Consider the following 15,110-nt stretch of genomic DNA (forward strand, 5'->3'; position numbering starts at 1 on the left):
TAGGTCTGTGCTCTGTAGTTTTTTGTTTGTTGTTGTTTTGTTTTGTTTTCAACTCCTGACAGATTTTCTTCTCTTTTCCAGTGGCCAGGTAAGGGTTAGTGTGAGGTAGGCATGCTCTCTGCACTGAGTTTTGGATTCCACAAGTGGCAGTAGGTAGGCACAATCTCATAAATTTCTGACATGGTTGCAGGTGTACACTCCAGGTCATTTGGGAAGCAGTACTTTGGCTCCTCAGCCAGGAACCTTCTGATACATAGGAGAGAGTGGGAAGCCCTCCCAGACAAGCTGCACCCAGAACTACAGTGATTAGGAAGTATTCTGGAAATTATTCCCTGGGCCTGAGATATTTCTTAATTAAAAATAAACCTCAGCAGTTTTAAAAATCTGATTTCATTGTATATTACCTTTTTTTTTTTTTAAAACTTTTGCCACAGTAACCTTTTTGCTGAAACGATTTGTTTTCATCTTGTTTATAAAAGTATCCAGAACCACCAGATTTTGTGATACCTATGAAGCTTTCTTTCAGATGTGCTTTCCTTTTTGTTTGCTCTAGTAAATGTTTTATTACTGGCGGGAAGCGGGAGGCGGTGGCCGGGGTCTGGGGTGGGGCAGGGAGGGCAAGCATCTTCTTATTGATGCCTGGGTTTCGACTGAATCTATGGCAAATAGTTTATTGGAACTTTTGAAGGCATTATTTTATGCCACTACTCTGAGGAATTAACATTGTTAGATCCTTAAGTGAAATGTAAAGGGAATATATTGAATGTTACACACACAAACACACACATGATATAAAATCTGAATAAAGTGAACAACATAGGGATTGTATATAGTTAAGATGATACCAAAGGAGTATTTGTGAATTTTCTTTAACATTTTTAGAAGCTTCTTTGCACCATCATTTTGTGAATATATATAATCCAGATCCGATTACATTCAAAAGTAATTTTGTGGTTTTAAGGTGCCCAGAATACATTGTGTTGTTTAGGATTTTCAAAAATGAATTTTGTTTTGATTTGTTCATGGAAGAATAGTTCAAAGGAATATGATGTGATACTTCATTAATGTTTTTGGAAATGTTTTGTTAGCACAAGTTTTTTTAATCTCTATAATTAGATCATTTGGAGGTATATTTCCTACATTTTATTACAAACATATTAATATCTTAAAATTGCAGACTAAAAAGACAGAATGAATAGTCTTGGGAAAATCCCTCTGTAGCCCTGCAACCTTTAGAAATTTCCAAAAGTTCCCCTAATCCTTGGAGAAATCCCTTCAATAATGCCTTCAATAATTCAAAAATGAATAACCCTCAAAGTCCCCCAGAGAAGATAGACCTTTAGGATACAATTTAAAAAAAAATACAATTTAGATTTTACTTTCAAAAGCCAAAATAATGCTACATGGGCAGTGGTACTAATAAAATCATAAACAGAATAGAAGGCCCCCAAAGACAGTTAAATCATGGCTGTTTATTCCTGGCCCATGATTTTCCTTGGCTTTTCTCTTCTATAATTCCCATTAATGGCTTTCTTTAAAAGTATTTGCATAGGAATCATAAAGGTGCCACAGCCCCCTTTCCATTTATTAGCTCATTCCACTGTGCTGCAAAAACCTTAGAAGCAAACACCTATGAGCTTTTCAGTTAAATAATCTGCATAGACCTACTTGATTTGATTGTGCATCTTGGAAGGATCTAATCTTAACAGGATACAAAAGTATAGATAAAGTCAGTTAGTGGTTTTGACAGAAGATATATTTGGTTTAAGTTCACCTTTAGGGATGGGACCAGACCTATCATTTTACTGATTAGGGGGAAACCCGTCCACCATCGCAAATCTACAGCTTCTAAAACTTTGAATTTTAGTGTTGCCCTGAGAACTATTTTTGCTCAAGGTCCCACAGTGAGCATATGTCAGGCAGGGACTTGAACACACGTCGTCCTGGTTCAGAAGCCGACTTATCCATGATGCCACTAGCTCTATTTCAGCCCACATATATGACTTCCCTACTCTTTGTGGAATGGAGCAATATTCTTAGGCCTCATTGCCATCAATGGGGCCAAATAGTAACTATGAGTTTAGGCATAACACGTTAGAAAGAGGATAAAGGGGGGTGGGAGGAAAAGGAAAAAAGGAGAAATGGAAGGCATAAATTGACAAAACGGGAGGGAAGTAGGGAGGAGAAAGAGAATACTGAATCCATCTTGAAAAGGGTCAGACTGTCACCACTAATGACATCATTTGTCATTTGGTTTTCATTCTTATCTTTCATTGCCTGTTTTGGTTAGGACTTATTTTTTTTTTTATCTTAATTTCTTGGTACCAAGGAGAGATGTAGAACCATAGCTGAAGTTCTTCATGTTTCTTTCAATGAAGTTCAAGACAAAGAATGTATCTACATAGATCTCTTGTAATTTCATATAAAACCTAGTATTTTTTGTTTATTGGAGGCATCTTCAGTTTTGATACCTGATTAATTCATAGAGACAATGAGAAGTAATTTGATTTTCTTATAGCATTTCTATTCATAACCCTAAAATACTCTGGGTTTTTTTTTTCCCAATGGTTATATTTTGAATCAGTCCAAATAAGCCTCAGAAATCTTAGATTTCCTTCTGACTTAATGCCAAACTTGGTCAAGTCAGAGGTTGGCTTCTCCTGCTATATATAGATAGCTCTCATGAAAGATTGATGCTGCCTTATCATAGAGGAAGGTACACTTTTTTGCTGGCTTCCTTGACACTGGTTCACAAAATATTAAAAGATCTCATAGCTATTCTCTTTCTGTCAGGAGTTTGTTTCAAACATTAAGGTATTTCTTCGAGATTGGTTTAGAGGAAATAGGTAAGTCAGCAGCATTTTTTGGCCACATACTAAATGTAAAACCTTATAATGGCCATTAAAGAGAGAGACAGAGTGGCCCTTGCCCCTGGAGAACTTGTTTATATATTGTTCCTTTGAAGATTTTCTAACTCTACCAGTTTAATCCAAAGCTATTTTAGCACAGTCTCTAACAGCTAGGTGGTGAATGTCATAAGTAGAGGAAAAAGGAGGTCATTGGTAACAAATCAAGACACCATCATCTTGAAACCGGAAGTAAATTCTGCCAACACTTAGAATACCATTCTTGTAAATCATAGTATCACTTTTGGGGGGGGGGGGGGGGGGAATGGAAATAGCACTAGACATGGAGTAAGAAAGACCTGGGTTTAAATCATTTTTCTGATATTCACTTGCTGTTTGACTATGACCATACCTTTCTGAGCCTCAGTTTTACTCATCTATACTATGTGAATAACAATCACTACAGTATATGCCTCAAAGACTGGTTTTAAAGTTGAAATGAGATCTCATGTGTGACGACTTCGATCCTACCTTAAATTGTTGTCCACATGTCCATTAACATTTATCCTTGAACCTGAAGGAAAGAAAATTTGAACATCTCACGTGTCGTACCCCACTGTATGAAATACTGAAAATCAATAACTTGTAAATAAATAAATGTTAATAAATGTGTAAATCAATGTTAAAGTTTCAGCTTCTTGAGAGTCCTGTTCTTACCTCAGTTACTTTTATTGTCTCCTTCTGTGCCTGGTATAATTGTTTTATATACTTAGTAAGCACCTGAAAATATCTAGTGGGTAAATTCATGAAGGCATGGACGTTTTGAAAGTTATCTTCACTAGTATCGGCACAAATTATGCCTAATAAGTCATGAATAAATTTAAATAATAATAGAATGTATAAAATACAAACTGACAGACACCGTTAGCCTTGTATGTATTTTTTTACTTCATTTCTCTTTGTTCTTCAGTTTTTATTTTAATGATAAACGTTTTGAGAATTGCTACTAAACATAATACCAGCAATGATGCTTTCCCCCCTTTTCCCCTCTATAAGAAGTACTTATTCTTAGAATCAATGTCTGTCACCAAGTATTCCAGTCTTGTTAATAGAGTAGGGTCATTTCTGTGAATGCAAACAGTTAAGAGATCTGGGATGCTTCTTTACGTTCTTTTATGATACAAGACACAGAAATAAATAACCTATCCAGTGTCCATCCTTGCCCATTTTTAAGTGACAAGAAGTATTGTAAGATTGTTATCTATTGTTGCATCTCAACATCTATGACTGAAAGTAGACACTATCTCTAGACCAGTTTGAGGTGTGACCATTTCAAAGCATCTTCTGAAAGAAAGATGATTACAGCATTGTAGCTTCATGGATACAATGTGAAAAATTATTTTAAAGTATAAACATCAGTATTATAACTGCCCCTGCTCTTCTTTCTCCCACTGGTGTGTTCATGGGCATTATGTCCATAGCAACTTAGATGGAAGGGAAGGGTCAAAGCTTAACGCCTGTTCACATTTTGTTCTATACACGCCAAGAAAGCAGTACATTATTTGCCATGTAGAATTATTTGGTAAATGATGTAGTGTGATCCAAAAAAGAGAAGTGAGGAGAAAATGTGTAGAGATATGTAGAGATAAGAATCTGTACCTATCTTAGAGTTCTTTGACTATAAGGAAAGGACAGACATTTGTCTTCAGTACATACAGATATTTCCCCATTTTTTTCCTTGTTCAATTTGTGAACTAAAATAATTTTTTTTCTTCTTCATTCATCATAAGCAGTAGCCAGTTAATAACATGTTTCTGCAAAACTTTATGAAATTGAATTTAATTATTCGGTTATTGTAATGTTCTTTGGTCATTTCTATTAATGAATTTTGCAAAGGATCTTGAAACATTTATAAATTGATGCTTCTAAAAGTGGTCTTTCCCGTTAGGAAGATGATTTTGGTGCTAGGTGACAGATTATCAATGACACTGCTCTGAAAACTTAAAACCACACTGACTGTTGGGACACCCTGTAAAGTCCTGTACTGTACTACAGCTAATACATCTAAAGTACTGGGTAGGGTTATATTATGCTTGGCGAATCTCAGGCAGGTATTATGATATTTAAAACTATCTTCCCATTCTCTTTAGACAGAGGAAATCTGTGTGTTATCCTCCCAGAAAGAAGACTAAAATTGGTTTATGACTTGAATGTCTATATTAAATATTTGCACAAAATGAAATAGAACCTGGGCAACTATGGGTGTATCACAGGTGCATTTCTTTTTTTGTCCTCAGGGGAACATTTTAGAAAATCTGCTGGGTTTTCTTTTTAAGCAATAAAAAAAGATAATATTTTAGTTGATAAAAGATGCAAACATGGCTTCATTGATTTTCCAAATTCAAATTAAAAGGATAAATATTTCATCAGTGATACTAATTAAAGATTGGTCAAAGATTTTTCTATGTCTCATATAACAAATACCAATCAGAACTGATTAGGAGAAGTAACATTTATTGGACTACACTGTTGTAGAAGAGCTTGATTAATATGAAGTCCATTTCACTAGGTAATAGATATTTTATTATGACCAGATTTTAATATAGCATTATCTTTTTTACCACCTGCTATGATAGCACTCTGTACTATCTTCTTACTCGGTAAAAATGTAGTTGGGAGAAATTAAAATATGAATTTTTTTTTGGGTGAGGGGACTACATCAGTTGTACATGACTATGATCTTTGTACTATTTTTTAAAAATAAACATACTTTTGAAAAATGCATATGGTGATTAAGATGATTGTGATTATGCACACTGATTATGGGATCATCACCAGATCATAAATTTAGAGCTTGGAGGGACCTTACGTGGCATCAAGTTTTAACCTCTTCTTGTTACAGATGAAGAAACTGAGACTTGATGAGATTATGTGGCTTATAAAACTAGTAAATGTCTGATGTTTTAATCCAGGTCTTCATGATTTCAAGTCACTGCTCTCTCCATTCTGCCCCTCTCATTCTGTATGTGAGGTAACACATTGTGATGCATCATTAGATTCAAACTTTCCTTATGGATTAGGTGCTCTGATAATTGGCTAAGTTTAGGATTATGCTTTTGTAGTGGTCCACAGTTGTCTTAAAACTCTTAACACTATTATGAACTTAATAATTAATTTCCTTAGCTCTAGTCTAATATGTGTTACTTCGATGTAGTGCTTCAGAATAAGAAAATGTGTTGTTTATGTTATTTATTCTTACATCAAGATCATAATTCAGTCCCTATAGATCACCTTATTCAAAATGTCTCTTTTCCTTTTTCTGTTCTCACTTAATGCTGAAGACAGAATTTCACTTACTTACATTAGTAAGCATTTCAATTATATCTTAGTTATTTGGGGAGGATATAATGAAAAAAAAAAAACCTTGCCTTGACTTCTCTCACCACCACACTTGGTATTGATTTTATCATTTGAATAGTTTATAAGTTAATCGGCAAGACACATAGTCTCTCCTTTTTTTTCCCCACATAAAACATGTTGACAGAAAAAGCAGGAATAATTATGCTTATGCTTTATCATCCCGACCCTTAGCATCCATTGTTTTATGCAATACCCTTACATCTCAATCAGTATTTCTGTTTTCATTTTTAGGCTTTAATTTCACAACAGTTAAGCTGTTAGGCCATTGGGAAATGTATCTGTCTGTGATAAGGGCAGGATAGCAGTTGTTTATACACTGCCTAGTTTACCTGCATTCAAAACAATAGCGCCCTTTACATTTTTATAAGGACAATAAAACCATTATGGATTCCATGCCTTTATTATGTAATGAGAGTCTCTTCTGTGGATGGCCTTTTTCAAAGAATTCCAAGAAGATCTAGAGATCAATCTGAATTTATCTAACGATAAATTACCTTTCTCCGTTGCCTAGATGAAAATTCTGGAGTACTGTGGCATCTTTCTTCCTCCCCTCTCTGACATACTTGTACTACTTATTCCTATACACACATGCCTATTAACAGCTATTTTTGCTAGCAAATATACTAAACAACAAGCAGTTAAAATAATTCTTGAACTGACCTATTCACACTCTCCTTTCTCCAGCTCTCTCTGTATGTGTATGTGTTACTTACCAGGTACATTAAAATTCACATTTAAATTTCAAATGAGCTAAATACACCATTGCTTTCAAATAAGTGACTGATTTTTGTTCCTCTCATGTTATATTAATATTAATATCATGGAATCTTCTGCACCCTTGCTTTACTTGCTGACTATCTGATAATTGGGTTGGGTGGGAGTACCAGGGGTCATCTTGTTTAGCTTATCTCTGCAAGTGAAAAAGTAGCCAATAATAAGGAAAAGTAGCAATAAAATTGTGGGGGAAAAAATTGAAAAGAAGATTTAATCTATCTCCAATTTGAAATATATCCCAAAGAATCCATGGAGAAAAAGATAAAGTGTGACTATGAGTAAGTTAACTAAACACATTACAGTGTGTGAGAGCAAATGGAGTTAGTCCATTGTACATGTTTAATTTCCTATTAGTCCCTGGCGTTTACTACCACATCTGAGTTGGGGCATCTGTAAATTCAGTTAAATACAGTGCATTGTCTAAACATATCACAGCTCCAATCAGTCACCCTCACTACTGATAAGAAGCCTCTTGTATTATTGAATCTACAATGGGGAGGTTCTGCAGGCACCAAGATAACAGCTAGGTATTTCACTTTTAAGTATGATAAAAAAAAATTTTTTTTAAAGAACACGCTAGCTGCTTGCCTTTGCTGTTACAACTCTGACATTTATTACCACTCCCTGATTTGTTTTATACTACTAATGTGGATTTGGTTTTATGTGCATTATATCTTTCATTTTAACCTAAACTCTGTATCTTAAAAGTGAAAAGAGAAAGCAGAGAGAGTGCATATAGGAGAGAGAACATAACCCAAATCATCAAGACAAAAGAATCTATTTTCATGTGATTACAAAGGTAGCAACAGTTTCTTCAGATCCTTAAGAAAAAAGTAAACACGTTGATGGGTTTTTGTTTTCATATAAGCTGTATACTTTGGATAGATCCCTAGGTTTTCTTTTAAGTCATATGCCCGAAACTCTTCATGACCCCATTTGGAGTTTTCTTGGCAAAGATACTAGAGTGCTTTGCCATTTCCTTTTCTAGTTTATTTTACAGATATGGAAACTGAGGCAAGCAGGGTTAAGTGACTTGTCCAGGGTCACACGGCTAGCAAGTATCTGAGGCCAGATTTGAATTTGGGAAGATACGTCTTTCTGATTCTGGGCCTGACGCTATACCCACTACACCATCTAGCTTTCTGCCCTTTGAGTCATATACTTCTCTTAAAAGTTTTAGTGAAGTGTTTATTAGATTTCTTTAAGTCAACCATCCTTTTCAAATCACTTGGACATTACTAATCTTGAAGGGTGGCCTATATAGAATACAGGTTATCTTTCCAAAGGTCTGCACAGAATTTCACATGTTCACTTGTGTGAATAGATATAATCATACACATATACATAACACATTCATCCATATACACAGATAATTTTTTCACATTTTGAAAACTGCTGTTTTTACCTAACAGATAATCATTTATTTTCCCTAGTCTCATCTACTGGAAGAGTGTGTGTGTGTGTGTGTGTGTGTGTGTGTGTGTGTGTGTGTCTGTATCTGTGTGTGGGTGTGTATACATATGTATTCTGTTCCTCTAAAATCATCTTTCCATTATAAGCCAGTCTACAACATAGACTCCACTCATTTACGAATTTTATACTTGGTTTCTAATGGAGTGATTTATTTCTTTTGAGAACTCCCCCATATGCCTAGTATTTACATATATGTGCAACTACAGCTAGGAAATACCTTCATTTGCTTTTATGAGTTTATTTTTCCTGTTTCCCCAACAGATGTTTTACTACAGCTGGTATTTGTTTAGTAAATTGGACTGCATGCTGTAAAACTGTGTTCAAATAACATTAAAGATCTGACCAATACCCTTAGAAGCAAAAAAAAACCAAAACTGCACTTCAATCTCCAATTCTATTTTCTGGCTAAGTTTTTGTGCCTAGCTATGTGTCTTCTCCCAGTTCACATAAAAGTGACAAATGATAGGGTGGGAATAGGAAAGCCTGCCCTTCACTGATGTGTAAGTATGATAAAGCATGATACCAAATTTTTTTTTCCCCCTTGTTCTGTCTGATAGTGTTAATTGGCCAACCTAATTTTTGGAATCTGACATTTTTACACCTAAATTAAGGTGGCAAAATTTTGAGCTATGTGGCAGTTTTTATTTGTTTTTACTGATTCTAGAACTTCATTTAAAAGAATTTTTGGGGATGTGTACATAATAGCATATAACAAACTCAATTTACATTTTCATTTTTCAACAAGTTTTATTGATGCCATAAAACAAAATGGGGAAAAGAAGTTCCATAAAAAACTGTAAGAATTTTCTTATTCCCCTTCCCTATCCTTTCTAGTTCTGTGCTTTCTAATGGTGTTGAGGCCCTAAAAACAAGTGACCAGACTGGACCAATAAAATGTGAATTTACCATTATAAATGATTGGTTTGCTGTTCTAATTTGCAATTAAAATGTCCTCAACTAAAAATGAAAAACCTTTGTAAGTGTTAAGCTTATCACCTACTTACATAATACAGTGTCCGTTTTTTCAATTTTATGCTTCCACAACGAGTCATCACTTCTTTTTTTTAGGAGGAACATGATTTTTTTTTTTTTGATATGGAAATATGCCGAGTGGGTGAATAGAAGACATCTAGTTGCATATTTCTCACTTTTTTTTTAATTCCTTGAACAATTTGTCAACATCCTGGAAGAGGTCAATGTGCTTGAATAACGATTATTTCATTCTCTGTCTTTGCCTCCCCAGCACCTAGTACTGTCCTCCTATCTCATAATGAATTCAGGAAGTGATTTTTTTAACCTGATGGTATTTCTCCAGTGTCAGGGTACAGATTGAAGGAAGTATTGAACTGTTGGAGTTTCCTTGTTGGACTCCCTTGTTCCATGGAACAATCTGAAGATATTCAGCTAGGTGAACAGCCATTCATTGAGAGGCACCTTGTTCTAGTGGAAAGAGTGCAGAATGTTGAATAAAAATCCCTTATTCCCCCATTTCTACTTGTATGAAAGGGGGCAAGGCTCCTTTCTGATTCTGCAAAATGAGATTATTCGATTTGGTGATTAAGTTCTAATGCTATATAGATCCTATGATACTTTTGAGTACTTTTATTCAGGGACCTAAGTATACTAGGAGTTCATATCATTATAGAGACATTACATTAGCAAAATGAAAATGCTTATAATCTGGTAGGTTAGACCAGACCAGTCTAGAAAAGAGTTAATGAAGCTACTTGCATTGTCAGTATAGATTAATGAGAGAAAATGCCTTAAAATTTCTGCATGTGGTGGAATGTAGAGGACAAGGATGTCTTAATTGGGAAAGATTTCCTGGAATAGGTGGGCCCTGAGTTGAACTTGAAAGATAGGACAAAAGTATGATATCAATAAAGTAGGGCAAAGTTATTTAAATCAGTGTGTGTGTGTGTGTGTGTGTGTGTGTGTGTGTGTGCACTTGTACTGCTGAATTTTCCAAAATCTTTGAATAAATGATCCCCATTTTATAGTACAGTGAAAATTTAGGTTGTATGTTTTGGTAAAAAATGTTTCATGTCACTGTACTGATTATATATAATGCTAGAAGGGTTTGTAGAACATCGAACAAAATATAGAGATGGAGACATAGCTCGCTATGATTCTAGTTCTTTCTGCCTACCTTATTAGTTTTAAAATACATAAGAATGCTTTGTAAATGCTGCCTTCACAACCATAAAATATTTATAATTGCTCTCTAGCATTATAACTCAGAAGCTTTAGTTATATATACTGTACCTGAGATATCCTTTCATTCTAAAATAAGCTAGCAACTATGTATTAATGAATAGTTTTTGGCTGTGAGAAAGGAATTGTAGTCCACTGACCCTATCACCTGTACCCATGGTTTCTATAAAGGTCTCTTATGGCTACAGTCAGTCCTCAAACTCTCTACCATTAGTATGAATAAAAAGCTGACCTGCTCTTTTATAACTTGTTACTGTAGCATATAAAATAATTTCATCAGAATATCATCATTAAAATTAAGGCCAGAATTAATTTGGACACGTGGAGATTGTCACGTGGGACCAGGGAATGTGCTAAAAACATTGTCATAGGCCAGAAACCACTATGATTCAGTTTTCTCTCTTAGTTCTAGTAACTTCTTCTGGTATATCCATTTCCCCTTAAAATTATGACTTCATATCTGTCTCTTGGCTGTGGGCTGGCTGCTTGTCCTCACTGGCATCCCAGATCTCTTCAGCATTTTTGTGATGGTTAATGACACAATGAACTCAAGTTTTGTCCCATTCATTCCATCAAAGATTCAGTAGGTAGGTGGGAGAACAGGGAGACTCATAGAAAGGAGCCTATTACAAGAGATTTTGACAATAAAATAAGGCGGGGCAGGTAGGTGGCTCAGTAGATAGAGCTCTGGCCCTGGAACCAGGAGGACCTGCATTCAAATCCAGCCTCAGACATTTGACACTTACTAGCTGTGTGACCCTGGGCAAGTCACTTAACCCCAATTGCCTCACCAAAAAGCAAGAGAGAGAGAAAAGGAAAAGCCTCAGACGACTTCAGTATAGTAATTCATATCTGTAAAATCATCCTAAGACATATTCTTAGATTTTCACCTTGAATTAGTTTTCTACTTTATCCACCAAGCATAGTAGTTGTTATTAAAATCTTTATAAGTAATATTAATAAAAATTTGCTTTCATGCTGAAAATTCAGCTTAAAACTATATCATATACTATGAGTGAGTTTATATTTTCTGGGGAACTCCCTGCTGCTTCTTCCCATGTGTTCCATATTTCTAACTCAGGGAGGTGACTGTTGAAACCGTAAGCCCTGTTCTCTACCTGTAGGGTGAAGGAGTATGTTTCCATGCGGTCCCTTGGTTGAACTCCTCTTCACTAACAGAGGCCTCTGTCTGTCATCGCATATCTCTATCCTGTTTGTCCATTGCCACCTGAGGGATGTAGATGAACCTGCATTTGGGATTGCAATATGAATCTTTGTATTATTCTGTCCCAGAAACAGATGCCTCTATGCTACCTGAGTCAGATTCAAGGAAATGACTTGGGAGATATGCAGAGGCAACTTCCCCCTGCCCCTCCACTCACCTGCCCTGCACTGTTCCTCCCCACTCCTTCTCCCCCATTTCAAACATCTTTTTTTGTACTTTGTGCCTAGGAGGAGAAAGGATTTGGATGAAAATTGGGAGATGAAACAGGGTACAACTTATGACTTACATATGATAATGCCACAGTTATATTTCGTGAGACATGTCCTTGTTTAAAAAACAAGTAGCGTGTAATCAAAGCCTAATTACATTCCTTTTTACTGATCGTTACTCCTGATGTACATATAAAGATGTATAAAGATGTGAGTTAAAGACTAAAATCCAGAAGATAAATAAGTTACTCTCTTCTATAGTTACAAGGGTTTTTATTGTATGTATAAATCACAAATGTACTATATTCCTTGAGAAAAAGAAGTGACAATTTCAGAATGATAAAATATTTAGCAAGAAGTTTCTCCCTAATTAGTTGCTGCATTTCCTTCTATAATGCCTTCAACTTGCAGAGAATAGATCTTGGCATAGTGCATTCTTTCACGGTTTAGGTTTTGTTAGCAGAGCCGATTAGTGTATGTATGCTTTCCTAATCCCCCTTCAGCTGTGGTGCATCTCGAATCTTACCAGCTTTAATTAACAGAGAAATTCTCATATTATTTTGGTACACTGATTACAGGCAACCACTAAGTGGAAGCCAGTTTGGTATCCCAAGAGATTTCAGTGTTAAAAATGCATAGGGTTCCTTTTTTTTCCCCCTCTTATTCCATGAACTCTAGATAAGCAGCAGGCCTGAGCTAGATTTCATTACTAGCACGCACTCTTCATGGTCATCTTTTAATATTTGAAAGGATCATTTGTTAACTGGAAATGGTCAATTTTTTTTTCTTTGGCTTTTGAAATATAATTTTCAATTTTTAATTTGATTCATTTAGATGAAATCATTAATCAGGGTTGAAACTGAGTTAATTTTCTGGAAAATAAATGAGGTTGTTAGAATGAACATTATTAAGTGGGCTCTTTGTAAGAAAGGGATAATAGCCGAAAATATGGAATACTTCGAGAACTATAGCAGTTGGGTAAAAAATCGAAAAAGGATTCTTTTCCTCATTATGTGGAATGATTTATTTTATTAAGGTTAGATCTGATGATTTTCAGTGTTATCCATAGGAAACAATCCATTAAGTACATTAGAAATTGTAAATAAATTGATTAAATTTCCAAATACCAGTGTCTAAAAATGTATTTCTTGTGTCTTCCTCCATGCTTTTATGAAATGAAAAATGTCAGTTTCAGTACTATTATGAGTTTATGTGGAAAAGTTTTCACCATCTTTTTCTCCTTTCTATCTAGAATGTAACATTAATTATTTTATCAGATATTTGATTTCTTCTTCATTTCTTCTCTTTGCCTCCTCCAATTGAGATTGTGTTTTTTTCTTCTTTAAAAAGTCATGTAGAAAGAGAATCACTGCAATTTTATAGAATTTTCTATCATTTTGGGGAGCTAGTTATAACTAGATTTCTTTCTTTATTAGGCCCACCTTATTCAGATTGCACATACCAAGGGCAGTGACATGTGCAAGTCCTATGTATTAGACATGCAAAGACTAAATAAAACAATCCTGCATAGGAGCAGCAATAAAATAAAATGCTTTGGAGTTCAAAGAAAGAATGAATCATTCTAGGTGGAGAATTTCTGGAAGACTGAATGTGGAGAAAGAGCCAAGTTCAAGTTGTCAAGAGATTTGGAGAGTAAGATTTCTAGGCCTATGGAAGGGCATTGACCAGCACGTTAAAGACATGGAGTTGGGAATATACAGTAAATGGTGTTTGTAGTCTGATTTGGATGGAGATGATAGAATTAGTCTTAGATCAGTATGAAAATATATGTCAGATTTTCAAGCCCCTTAAATGGAAGACGAGAGTTTTGAACTTGCATTACTTAGGTCATAACTGAATGTTTTTGAGCGGAGGAATTGTTATCAGAGATGTCCATTTAGAAAATTAATCTCGTAGTGACTTGTACAATTGGATGGAATTAAGGAAAAATAGGCAGTTAAGGTGTTACTGCAGTAGTTCTTATAGATGTCATATACATATTCCCTGTGTTTTTGGACCATTCTTTAGGAACTGGAAATAGCAGAGCTGAAATGCCATAAGCAAAAATCATTGTTTATTCCTCCATGTTAAGAACCCCAACTTAAACCAAATTGCTCACAAACCCAAGAATACACATTTCAGGTGCCATAGTTATGCTGTATTTCTCAACCACAGCTGGTTTTCTCCCTGCTATCGTTTTTGTCCTCTTAGATTATTATTTCTCACTCCCAAGAATAGTTTGGTTTGATTCTTAGTACATGAGCCTGGAAGTTCCAGTTCACTTAATTGCTACCTCATTCCATTTTTCTCTCAGAATGCATTGCAGAAAGTATCTTTCCTGGGGGAATTTCCATTTATAATAAAAGTTGCTGCATGTACTTCTGCCTTGATGCCCTATAGATAATTGTGCTTCCGTGTGTGTGTGTGTGTAGCAAGTAGAGATGAAGGCTTTCCCTTCTGTGATTGTAGTGGGTTTGGCAAGGAAAATACAGATTTTAAAGATCTGACTTACCAGCTTAGCAACTCATCATAATCTTCTGTGACTCCTTCCTTTCCCCCCACATCCAAACTTTTCGATGTATGTGATAGGGAGATCGTTGGTACCTTTAACAGTAGTAGCAAAATCATACAGATGAACAAATTGGGGGGAATAGAAGGTGACTACAGTTGTAAATATGTTGAGTTTAATGTCTTTATGTGACAATCAGAAGTTGAAAATTGAAGCTACAAGAGGGAATGGGTAATGGAAAGCATAAGATTCTATGGGAGGTAGAAGAGTAAAGAATTGATCTTAGTGGCACATGTAGGGGGTCACCACATGGTCTGGGGACTAAATTTTTTAAGATGCCCCCATAAATTTTATTTATATATATGTATATATATAATATATGTATGTATGTATGTATGTATATGTATACATATGCTTTGGTTTTTTGTTTTTGTTTTTTG

At 35.2% G+C, this 15,110-nt stretch overlaps 1 protein-coding gene across 5 annotated transcripts in view; it reads left to right on the forward strand.

Moving 5' to 3' along the window:
* ESRRG (estrogen related receptor gamma) overlaps positions 1 to 15,110 on the forward strand; it is a 658,508-nt gene that overhangs the window by 557,485 nt on the left and 85,913 nt on the right. The window lies entirely within an intron of this gene.

This window comes from Vombatus ursinus, unplaced genomic scaffold, assembly GCF_900497805.2.
Source record: "Vombatus ursinus unplaced genomic scaffold, bare-nosed wombat genome assembly UNPS02014798.1, whole genome shotgun sequence".
Classification (NCBI taxonomy): domain Eukaryota; kingdom Metazoa; phylum Chordata; class Mammalia; order Diprotodontia; family Vombatidae; genus Vombatus; species Vombatus ursinus.